The 12,835-nt window shown below is 35.5% G+C and overlaps 1 protein-coding gene and 1 long non-coding RNA gene across 4 annotated transcripts in view; one reads left to right on the top strand and one right to left on the bottom strand.

Moving 5' to 3' along the window:
* The window catches only part of LOC105214739 (uncharacterized), a 116,552-nt gene that overhangs the window by 84,417 nt on the left and 19,300 nt on the right, over positions 1-12,835 (bottom strand). The gene's annotated exons all lie outside the window — the stretch shown is intronic.
* LOC128920209 (uncharacterized) lies at positions 5,584-6,523 on the top strand. The gene is made up of 3 exons (XR_008470326.1): positions 5,584-5,678; positions 5,758-5,941; positions 6,005-6,523. It is a non-coding gene; the product is annotated as an uncharacterized LOC128920209 (long non-coding RNA).

Raw genomic sequence — 12,835 nt, 5'->3', positions numbered from 1 at the left:
ATCTACTACTATTTATTACGAAGTTGTGAGGCGAATGGTTCTAGTACCGTTACACTCCGCTGGTTACACGCTTCTTCCGCTATACACTGTCTGAGCATGGGGTTTATTGTTTGGTAAACTGACTCTTGACTAAATGGTTGCGGCATTTTGTTGTTTTTTCCTTCTTAGAACTTGCGCATGAAATAAACTGGAGTGGAAAAAATACCTAAAATACAAATTGCATGCAAAACTACTCCATTAAAATTTGTGAGAAAAAGAGCGTTGAAAACAAACGTTAAAAATATGATTGTTGGCGTTTTTATGTGGTATTTGCTGTTTTCGGTCTGCTCCTTCTTTTTTCGAATGTTTTATTTGTTTTACTTTTAAATTTTATTGCTGTTCTTTGCATCTAAAGCTCATTTTTGCTGTCACAACCACAATACGCTAAAATATACGGCCGCTAAACTCGGTTGCCTAAACTACTCGTACAACAACTCTTAGCTCAGACACTATTTGTAGGTTTAAAGGGTACGCACAGAACGCTGTTAACAGTCAAGTTTCAAACGCTCGTCTTTTGGTCCTATACTGGTCTATACCACTATAGGTTTAGCACTATAAGTTTAGCTTTGTTATAGTTTGTCGACTATTTCTTGGGAATATAATCGCTTTAATGTGTATCAGTCTAGTTTGCTTCAATTTCGTAAGAAGAAAAAACTGTTTAAAGTTCTAACCAACAAATCTTTTGTAGAATTCTTTTTTCCATAATAATTTTGAATTGAAATGGGGAATTAATTTTAAAATCATAAACTATTTGTAAACAATATTAACGACAAAGTGTTTAGACACACAAAAATTTTCATTCAAATCGGTGCAAGTGTTTAGAAGGAGATCACTGATATAGTCACGTACAAAAAAAATTTATATATAATATAAAGATATCGATTTCAGTGTATAACAAAATTTCGTAATTCCCAACCACTATCAAGTTTGCATTTCATTGTAGCTCTCTTTCTCATCTAATAATTCTTTTTAGATTTTCTCGTATTTGGCATTAATTGAACAAAAAAATTAACTAAAATCTTCTTGACACCTGTTTAATGATTTCTTGAAAAAAAAATTACGGTAAAACTTCTTCTCAAACCTGTTCATTTACACTATTTATTGTAAATGTAATCCAACATGTATTCAAATGCAGTCCTTCAATTTAATAAGATATTATAAAACGTGGCAACCCTTCCCAAAAAATATCCTCTAATAAAAATATTTCCAAAATAACTTTAATGCAGAGAAACTTCTCTTGGATGAAGACTCATCGTCGCGCGATTTTTGTCCGCTCAGGAGAAATTTGATTGAATATACATATGTCCGCACAAGGGAGGTGTCTGTCTAATAGAGGTGTTGATTATCAACTTAGTTTAGTGAACAGTACAGAATAAATATTTTGCTGTTAGTCTCTTTAATTTTTCTTACTTTTGAAATTGATACCAGTTAAATTTTGTAACACCCTTATCGAAGTTAAATTTAAACATCAACTTTCGTTAACCCTTTTCTCCTTGATATCTAATATTGTAACATTAATTTCCTTAACAAATAGGGTTTGCCTTCAGTTTTCTGTGATCCTTCAACAAAACAACTCCGACATATATATATTTTATGAGATTATTTGATGTCCACTGCTTTTGCTTTTTTAAAAAGTTCTTCAATTTAATTGAAAATCCTAGTTGATGGCCAGATTTCTAAACAATCTTCATTTTTTTAGCGTGTCGAGCAAGTTCGTTTTTTTATACTCACCTTTTAATAATTCGATTTTTTTAAACCTTTATGGAACTAGGAACTAGGAAACGTTTTAGCTAGCTAACACTTCAGCGATACGTAAGGGTCTTCTTTACAATCCATACTTAGGGGTCTTTTGGCTTCTCAATACACTTTCAGATGTCCAAGTGGGATCCATCGCGAGAACTGTTGCGAGGGTCAGCGTTTGAACCTAACTTGACCTAACCTAATCTAGCCCTTTCGGAAGTTGTTTTTACAGAATATTCATCAATAAACCTATTTCAGATAGCCGTTATGTTCATAAATGTTTTTTAGTTAAAAAAGAAAACCTAAATTTATATTTTATATAAGTCTTCCATCAATCATAGATAGTACAAATGGTGAAATCTAAATATTCACCGACGGATCAAAAGGTGAAACAGGAACGGGAGCAGGCCTCTTCTGTAAAAACCCACATACAGAAAGCTGCTTAAAACTAAACGACTACAACTCGGTATTTCAAGCTGAGATTGTCGGACTAAGAGAAGGTGGGCCTGCGCCCAAACAAACAGGTCCATCAACTTTTTTATGGATAGCCAAGCCGCTATCCGCTGCGCCAACACGAAGTCTCAATGTGTCGGATCATGCAGAGGCAATTAATAGACTAGCGGGAGAAAACTCAGTTAAAATTTTCTGGGTACCCGGTCATATTGGTATAGAAGGAAACGAAAAAGCAGATGAGTTGGCTCGCTCAGGAGCAGCTGGGAACGCAGTTCCCTTTAAATACTCCAGACGTTTCAGTTCTCTCAAGCGCTGTCTAAAGCAATGGATGCTAGGGGAACATCTCAGGTCCTGGAACATGTGGAACACGGGTCGTACCACAAAACTACTATAGGGTAGTGTTGACACTGGACATACCAAAAAACTTCTTACTTTAAGCAAAAGAGAACTAAGCTGTATTACAGGGGTCATTACAGGACACCTACCTCTAAGAGGACACCTGCAGAGACTTGGTATAGTAGAATCGGCAGAATACAGGGCGTGCGCGGAAGATGACGTGACACTGGAATGTCCAGATGCGAATCTCTGTGAATGTCCAGCCTTCTGTCGGTTAAGAAGACATACCTTCCATGGCTCCCATTACTCTAAACTGAGAGAAATTGGGCAACTAGGATGGAAAAGCTCAAAAGCTTCGTTAAATCGACCGAGTTGTTCAGGTGATTCCTATGAGGGTACCCTCGGGGAGTACAATGGGCCTAATAATGGCATAAGTGCGGCCGCTTGCGGTCAGGCTCTCTTCGCGTCCCTTTTCAACCAACCAACCATAGGTCTTCCAAGAAATATAATTGAATAAAACGGAGGAGGTTTTTGTTTAGCACCGTGCGCTGGGTTACAAGAAATTTTATACCATCAGTATCATAAAGTTCAACTTTTCAGGCATAATAAAGACGCCTGTTCTGACCTTATATGTGTAGGTACCTAGGGTGACTTTGTTTCTGATTTTACTGCTGGGCTTGTAAGTTAATTTGTATGTGTGTTTGTGTATTTTGCTTGCGCGCAACAATTCACCACATTTTTAACTTTTTCAGTTGGGCCTCGGTTTCACCCCACTAGTCTCACCTCACCGAAATATTTCAATTGCTCGCTTGTGCGGATATGCATACATACATATATAATATCATACATAGCTAAATACCTACATCTATACGACTATATTTGTGTGTGTGCAGCCGCATAAACGTTAAGCAGCAGCCGGAAAAAAGTGTGTGCGGCGAAAGTGTGTTGGTTGGGCCGAATCCTTGCTAAGACAAACAACAGTTGTTAGCAAATAAACCATTTTTTCGCAACCAGTATTTATTGTAGTTTTGCAAAGTTTTTGTGGCATTATTTCGTGTTGCTTCTAATGCAGCGACTGCTTTGAACAAGTGTGAGTATATGTGTTTGTATGCAGGTAAAAAATATACCGAGTGTTGGTGTGTGTGTGTGAGCACGTGTGCAATTTAATATACCAGCAAAATTTCCGTGACATAAAAAGCACATTCTCTGGCAGGCAAATGCCACACGCATATACCGAAACACTCCCAGACACACATGCATACAGCGGCAAGCCTTCAGAACTGGCTGCTTGCATCACTGCATTCATTCATTTCTGCGTGCATATAGGTGTATGATAAGTATGTGTGTATGTGTTTGCTTGTGTTTTTCAATGTAAATAAATGCACTTTCAACTGTCATTGTCATTTTGATACACATGTTTGAACAGCCAACATTCACCGACATTCACTCATGCGAATGCTTGCTAAACCATAAGAACGCACACAAACGCACGCAAATCCATAAATACTTACAGGTGTACGCACATACATACACACAGCCAAATTAATGTGAAGGTTTACTGGAATACCTTAAATTACGTCCTCGATGTTGAATTCTTGAAAAGTTATTTCGTCCTTGCTTTGCTACGCATGAGAACTCAAAGAATATTAATATGCAGCAGTAATCATTTCAAAACGGTGTGTTTATGTGTATGTGTGTATTTGTTTTTCAATCATTTTTGACAGCCAGACGGCAAACCTGAACTGTAAGTAGTTTGTTGTAGATTAAAATGAGCTTTCAAGTGGCGTTGGGCAGTTTTGTAGCATTTATTATGGTTTCGAAGGCGAATTTAGGAAGTTAGAGTTTAGTTTAGTTTATATGTTGGAAAACACATTTGCAGTTGCTATCTTAAAGGCATCATGCGAAAGTCCCAAACCGCATCCATAAAAAAATAAATTACTACTGAAATAATTTGTTCGAGTGCTGTCCCAAATCTTTTGCTCAAGTCGAATTGGATACATTATCGATTTATACGTATGCTAATTTCCGCCTTTCTTTCTTTTCATTTCTTTAATGTTTTCCATTCAATGGGGTTTTTATAGCATTGTTTGCTATGAGAAGATCCGAACCCCAGAACGTAAAATTTCATGAATGCTTTCTTATTCCCTTTCTGTGCTTATTATGGGTAATCTTCAAGGGATGCTCAGATCTTGTCAGTTCTTTCGTTATAATGTAAATATATTCCTTCGAAAAACACCTAAATAAGTTAGATGTCGAATTGTCAGAAGAGAGCGTTTAATAATAGACATTATTTATTAAAAAAAGATGGTGTTTATCGAAGATGGAGTTTCTTAGTGTTCAGATTTTCTCACGGATAGAAGTACCATTCTAAATCTACAGGCCATTTCAAACCCGTCAGTATAAATTAAAATCTAAATTCCCTTGTAAATTTTCCTCCATTCACTACATGTAAAAATCTCACATGAAAGCACCTATTGCTATACAAACTTTGGAGGATATCATCTGATTTACTGAGTGAGAGGTACATTACGATTGCACCATGCAAAAAAATGCTTCTGGTAACATTAAATTCTCTCGAAATCACTTCCCGAGTTGTTAGGTATACTTCTGAGTCGCCTTTGTTGTCGACTTCTCATATGTATATGTATATCGACAGATGTTTCCAGTAACTTTAGCCATTGAGACAGCTTTGTCTAAAGTTTTAGCTTTTGTCGAGTGTTTATTGCCTATGTGTCGATTAAAAAAACACTTCCGCTATCGAAAGAGTCGAGCAATTATTCATCAAACAGATTTTTTTTTAATTTTTAATGACATGATTTCGTTGTTGGTCCTACAACACAGAATTTCATTGTTTTTGCAAAATTTCCAGTTAGTATACACATCCTATATATTTCCTTGTTCAAAGAAAATATCTAAAGTTATAACTGAATAATTTCATCTTCGAAAATTATCCATTGGCAGTATATTTCCATGTCAAGTGATGTTATTCGTTGTTATGACTGCAACTGTCTCGTTCAAATTTTTCTGACATTTCTGAACTATTAGTTGCCAATGAAATTAAATTAAATTAAATTCAACAACTCCAGGCATTCGGTACTACATAAAAGAAGGTAATACTCTAGACAAAAACACTGAACTATTCTTAAGTCTATTTTAAAGCTAACTATTATATACCATTTCGTCTTTAAGTTAACATAAATATGTGGAGGAGAATATGTTTGCATTTGTTGTCAGAGCGGCTGATCCTTTTAACTCCAGTGCATCGCTCATTTCTTGCTTACTTTGACAAATTAGCTCTCCAGCAAATGTTGTTCGAAAGCAAATGGAAATACCAGCTCAGCTTGCGGATACTCGCACGTACACACGCACATATGTATGTACATACATTGATATATACACCCTTGGCCCACCGCCCACAACTAATATATCACTTCAGCTTGTCTGCGCTTGCACGGAACGCTCCCCAGTCAAGGGCAGTCGGAAGTCAGCTTACGCAGAAACGCAAATACACCTATCAACGCTTAACGCTGAACATTCAAACACATGCCACGGACGAATTGCTTGTGCTTGTATTGAGTTGACTTAAATAAACGATATACAAATACATATATATATATATATAAATACGTATATACATATTTACAGTTATGTGACTGTTTATAGTGGTTTTAGCGTGTGTATATACGCTTTTAAAAGTTTCTATTTAAATGCAGTCGCTTTTGGGTTATGCATGTCTCGCCGCTGCGACTGCGTCAAAATGAAAAAACTTTCACATTTTATTATGAGAAATTCTTGGCTTACTTTATTATTTCGAAAAATATGCGTTCATGCAAAATGAGCGCGATGACAGTCGACGGCATTTTGTCTGCCACAAGAAGTCATTCAGACATATATATATATTATATGGGTACCTGTCTACATTACTGCATTAAAAATAAACCCTGCAATATAAGGGATGCCAAAACGTTTGTCTGATAAGTTTGAATACAATCTTTATATAAACCCCAGAATTTTCCCAGAATTTTATTCAAGAGATCAACTAAGTACCCAGTTTTCTATTTATATTTATTATATATAAATTTTCAGGAAACATTACGGCATATTCAGAGAGTGCTCCAAGGATAATTGTATGCTACCCGATGAGTGTAGCGAGATCAATGCATAGCTGAGTTCGTATAAGTTGATATCATATTAATGACATAAAATAAAATATTCGGACCTTAGACTTATGCTAGAGATGGTACTAAGTTACGGATGATATATATGCCATTACACAGAATATTAAGGTGTGGTTTACACTTATCACATTTAATAAGTCATCGATTCAAATTAACCACTTATTCGATTCAAAGTGATACAGTTCCAAATTATTGCACGGTTTTCAATATGTCAAATTTGATGACGATTTCGATTCAAATGTTGACCGAAAATGATGAAACCAGAAACTAATGATCGATTTATGTTGTAGTTGCAGTTAAATGACAAGAAGTGATAGATTGAAATGTGTATCCACGGTATCAAATATAGTAAAATAATTGTTAAAATTGAGCAAAAGCCTGCATATTCACCGCTGGTCTTGGAAAGGAAAGTTGTCGAACAAAATATACTAAAAGTACTAAAATGGTTTTAAAAAACCCCGCTGCGTTAACTTATTAACGGAAAACGTCGAAAACACTAAATTTTACAGAAGAAATGACAGAAGGCAACTGCACTCAGATTTTTTTACAAAATAAAAAATGGGCATCGCTCACTTATGGGTCGAAAACCTTACCTCAGGAATTACTCGTACAATGAATTACTACAATGACATTTGATATATAATATTTTCTTGACACCCTGATAACACGAATGGAAAATGGGCAAAATCGGTTCACAACCACGACTACTTTCCATATAACTCAATTTTGAATTCCATCTTCCAATGAAGATAGCGGAATTAAACTTTACACAAATACTGCATACTATCTTGTGAAAAATTGTCGAAATCGGACTATAACTTTTCAATGCCCCAGATATGGAATATGAACAACCGAAAATATAGTTAAATTTCTCAGATAATTGAATGTAATACAGAGGAAATTTTTTTCGTCTAATAGTTTATCCCTGTTCCTAAAAATATTAAAAGAATTTGTGGTGATCTGCTCAGAAAAAAAATATTTTGCGAATTTATGTAATGAAAAATTGATCGTAAATGTTCAAATACAATTTGAATAAATTATTTATTCACCTATCATTTATACGCTTGGCTGGCTCCAATTTATTACATCTTCTAACAATTCTAAATATCGAAAAACTGAACTACGCGTGCACGTTTATTTTGTGCTATTCTGCTCAAAGCTATATTCATATATTTATTAAAGAGTTTTCTTCCAAACAGAAAATCTTCACGTGTTCACAGATTTCCTAATAGTGAAGATTATTTTGTATACTAGTTTTAAAATCTTCAATCTTGGTGATATTTTAATTTAAAAAACTTAATTTTATAGCTAAATCTAAACATCTGGCAACTCTACCCAGAAACTATAATAATAACAGCTGAAGTTTTCCAAGCCAAATTTTTCGAAACTGAGTCAAGTCAAGCATCGGTAACTGGAGCTTTACAGGCGGTTTCACGAAAATTTTTAATAGAAAATTAAGTTCCATTTAATTTTAATTTTTATTTAACTTTGCACTTAAGTTTCCTGCGTTTCACCATTATTGAGATTTGGCATCCAAAAAATTAAAAGACAGGGATGTTAGTAAGAATAACAGCTGATTTATGTAAACAAATAAATTGTATTCCTTTGTCAAAATGGTAAACAAATGGGAATTCAGCTGATAGAAAAGCGTAACCATGGTTACATATGACTGTATTTAAATAATATTTAAATGGCAAAGCGTGACCATTTAAATAAAAATTAAGTCATATGGTGAAACTGAAATTAATTATTTTTCACTTAAATTTGTTTCGTGAAACCGGCTGTTGCTGAATGAACACGAGCACAGCTCATATCAGAAAAAGTAACTGTAAGCTTGCGTAACACATAAGTCTACATAATTGAAAAAACCGCTGGTCAAAAAGTCGAGAGTTAGAAGCCGGTAAGTACAATGTTGCATATAGGCAACAAAAAATAATAATAAATAATAATAAAAAATGTGCTCAGGTTAAGTGTCCAAAAAGAGAACAAGAACACATATTGAACATATTCTTAATTGTAAAATCTTGCTCTATTTTTATGTTTTAAATATGATCAAAAATATCAAATGACCTAATAATTTTAAGGAATTTTACGATATAACTATAATATTGCCGCAGTGGTAGGAGTCCTTACTGGACACAGCCTGATGAGCTTACGTTCCGCAAGGCAAATTGTCCAAATTGCATGGAAGAAGGTTAGCTAGAGACATCTTGAAACATTCTCCTACACTGTCGAGCTTTTGCTAGAATGCGGCTGAAACATCTCGGCAGGACGAACTATGAACCGGATATATATTAGTTGGCTCAACAAATTTGTGAAAGGCTTAAATCACTTGTCGGCTCTTGAGGGTTTATGGTTTTAATTTCGAGAAATTTGCGGCTGCATAAAGGACTGGCGACTTTAACTTCTTGGGGTTTTGTAACAAAGCTATGCCCTATAACCTAACCTAACCTATGATCTAACTAAAAGTATACTAAAATTTTAATGAATCCAACCATCTTATTAAAAGTAGAGCCGAATTGACCAAAAATTTAAACAGAAAATTATGCAAAAGTACTATCCTAATGTGCATTTTTCCACGAATGTCTCTTTTCACAAATGAGCATATTTAATTTGTCGCCCGGATGCAGTTACAGCCACCGAAGTGGCGCTGTAAGGTAAGGCAAACAGCAAACGGCGCGACGTGCGTGCACACTTGCAACACAACTGTAAACTGTCTGCTGCAGACTATCGCGCTGCCACGTCACTCAGCGACATGCGAAATTCGGTTGCAAGAAAAAAGAAGAAAAGAGAGCGTAAACTTCTTAAATGGGTCGTGATGATGAGACAGCCTGAGCGGCAGCCGCACACAAATGGGAATAGCTGTGTGACGTGTCTGCGCTGAAAGAATGGAGTTTAGCTGCGAGCAAAATTAAAAGTGGCAGTCAACAGAATTTTTGTTATAATTTCAGTTTTTTAACTTCATTTCGAGGCAGCTCAGCAACTGGTCTGGTCCTGGTTCAGTCAAGCCAACCCTTCATGCTGAGATTATATTTTCTATGCAATGTAAATGCTCACAATCAAATCTCTCTCTAATTGTGTAAGTATGTATATGTGTGTGTGTGTGTGTGTGTAAATGTGTTTTCATTTACAGTTAGTGTGCTTTTCGCTCTTAACTTTTCATGCAATCATAGCCACTGAGTCCGCCTGTGGTTGAGCGCGTTAGATTAAAATTCTTTTCGTTACGTTAATTAAGCCATGAAAAATGCCACGCCACACTAAATAGTTTGTGAAAGTCGAAAGCGGCTAAAGTTCGCGTTGCTAAACTGCTGCAAGTGAAAAACAAGTTGCAGGAAAAAAATGGTACAAAGCTATGCGAGTGCATGTGGTTTTATAATTTTGTTTTCAAGCAAAACATATTTGTTATTGCCGAGGAAATTTCTGGGGATATTATATTCTTTCAACGTTACTTCTAACTCGCAACAGAGAAGTACTAGCCGCAAAGCAGATTGTGAAAGATAATACTCGACTATGTCATTGGTGAAAATATATTATGCAAATTAACTCTGTAGAATTAAAATTTGTTTCTTTGAATTTTACTCAAGGTAGTTTGTAACAGCTAAAACTATTCAATCCCGTAAACCTCGAACGAGATCTATTATCGCGGTGTCTGTATATAAGTTCGTCTACTAATTATCCCGCACATATGAAATTATTAAATAGAAACTGGGAGATATTAATGAAGCCTCTTATTTTAGGGAGATTGGTATCTCATTTTGACTAAATACGATCATTACACTATATGGCAAAATCGTTTTCAGTAAGCTTACTTTGAAAAACGGAGAATATACTATTTTGATTTATGAACAGTCTTCCGGAAAATATTACGGTGGTCCAATACAAGAGTGTTATAACACCAGCAGAGTAAAGCTGTTCAAAATACGGATTTATTACTTTTGAAGTTAGATTACTCATTAACTAGAGAATATAGCAAATTTCGTGTTTTGTGGTTAATTCAATCTAATCATATTTTTTCTTCCTCTCAGCTCTTAGCAAAGAACATAGCTTATGTTGTTTTACCACTAATAGATCCATGTGGGGAACATAATACATACTTTCAAATGACAATGGTTAAATTTCAATGCAAAATTATGACGAAATGGTAGTAAGTCAGTTAGAGGGGTGTATTTTACAATATAGTAAATGTCTAAATGAGTTTCACTCATCCCCCCACACTCACCAAGCATCAACACACCACACTAGCACACAACATTTATCCAAATACACAACACTGATAAACCATATTCACCAGACTCCCCACATCACATAAGAGATCTCTCACATCAACGCACCCATATACATAACAACACCGTACACCACAGAAAAGGAGATAGAAAGGATCGCCAAATAAACCCGAGACTTCTTCTCTTTCGACTTGCGTTCCGATTTTCGCATCATCATTTCGTCTTCACCATCCATACCGAAAGTCGTATCGACAGACAAATTAATTTGACAACTTTCACTAACGTTCGAAAAAACGATCCATCGATTATTTCGCAACCATCTTTATAAGAAACTTAAATTCAAAATATAAAAACTAACACTCATCAAATCTAATACAGAATAAATATGTTATATCAGCGAATTGTTCGTGTCTCATTATTTTTCGAATATCTATTATTAATTACACTGGTCGACAAAAAGTAACTTTTTCTCTGCATCAAAGATCAGACAATGATATTCTTATGGGATTTTCATCGCTGAACACGAATATGACCTCCAAAAGTGCCCATCACGTCGAGGTTTTGAGCAAAATGGACTCAAAGTCTCAAAAAATCCTGTTTTTGGCCTTTTTTGATCAGGTGTAGAGAATTATGCTGAGGTGCTAGAAGTCTGTAATTAGGCTTAAATTGAAGCTTAAACTGTCAACTATAAAAATCAAATCGAAAAAGTTCTGAATCAGTCAAAAATTTTCATATAGCACAACTTTTCATTAATATGTAAGAGTGCCCTAGTGTACCGCTCTATGAGTGCAAGTAGAGCGCGCGCGCGCACATGAAAAAGTTGTGCTATATGAAAATTTTTGAAATTTTGTCAAATATATTGAAAATAGGTTTTTTTTATCCGACAAAACCCATGAAACTCTTAACTTGACGAAAGGAATCCATATTATAAGAATAATTAAGAACTGCATGCGCTATAATAATAAGTGAATCTGCGTAAAAGTGAGCTTATTGTGGTATACGATCCAAGTACTTAATTTCATATAAACTACAATACAAGTTGGTTGCTGTTGTTATACTAGTTATTGCTCTGGCAATAAATGCAGCAACTGCGCAGAGAAATGAACCAAGGAGAGTGCGGAAAGTAACATATAGTTATTACAATACCAACAACACACATACATATACCACCACAGTCATTGCACCGAAAGTGTTTCTGCTGTGGGATTGTTTTCCTTGCAAATGGTTTTGATATTAACTGAACAAACTTTTTGATGACGAGTACTCGACAAGCGCGCTTGGAGCTTGCAGCAAAGTGTATGGAAAGAAGCCGAGCGAAGTAAAAACAAAAGCTATTTGTTAAGCAGACAAGTTGAGGGATCAGACGTTAGCTCCTATTGCATGAGGGCAAGCTAGAGCTGGACCAACCATTGTTAGGACGCATGAGCAGTCAGTGCTTATGTAGCACTTAGTGGATGCAACATTGCCATAGTAGATTGCAGTTAGCGCGATATTAGCAACAGTTACTCGTCCAACACCAACTAAAGCTGAGAGAAACACTTTTACACTGCCGCCCCCCCTTTCTAATACATTTTCATTAAATTTACATTGAAGTTAAGCGAAGTATTTGATGTGTTTACCTTCCACTTAAAACGCTAGTTAGTTACAAGCTAATTCACGTATATATCGGGCACATCACTTACTCGCACCCATGCAAAGATACGTGGTATATGAGAGAATGTTGTATGAAGACATAAATGGAGTTAGAGGGTCTTATAGCGTTTACAGTGTTCTATTTCACTCAGATCAAATTTTAATGCTAGTAATAGAAATAAAGGAAAAAGGTTATGTCTGAACACATGATATCTAATGTAAGGAGGAAGAATG

Source organism: Zeugodacus cucurbitae, chromosome 3, assembly GCF_028554725.1.
Source record: "Zeugodacus cucurbitae isolate PBARC_wt_2022May chromosome 3, idZeuCucr1.2, whole genome shotgun sequence".
Classification (NCBI taxonomy): Eukaryota; Metazoa; Arthropoda; class Insecta; order Diptera; family Tephritidae; genus Zeugodacus; species Zeugodacus cucurbitae.
The sequence above is the reverse complement of the archived record's forward strand: the minus strand, read 5'-3'. Positions and strand labels throughout refer to the sequence as shown.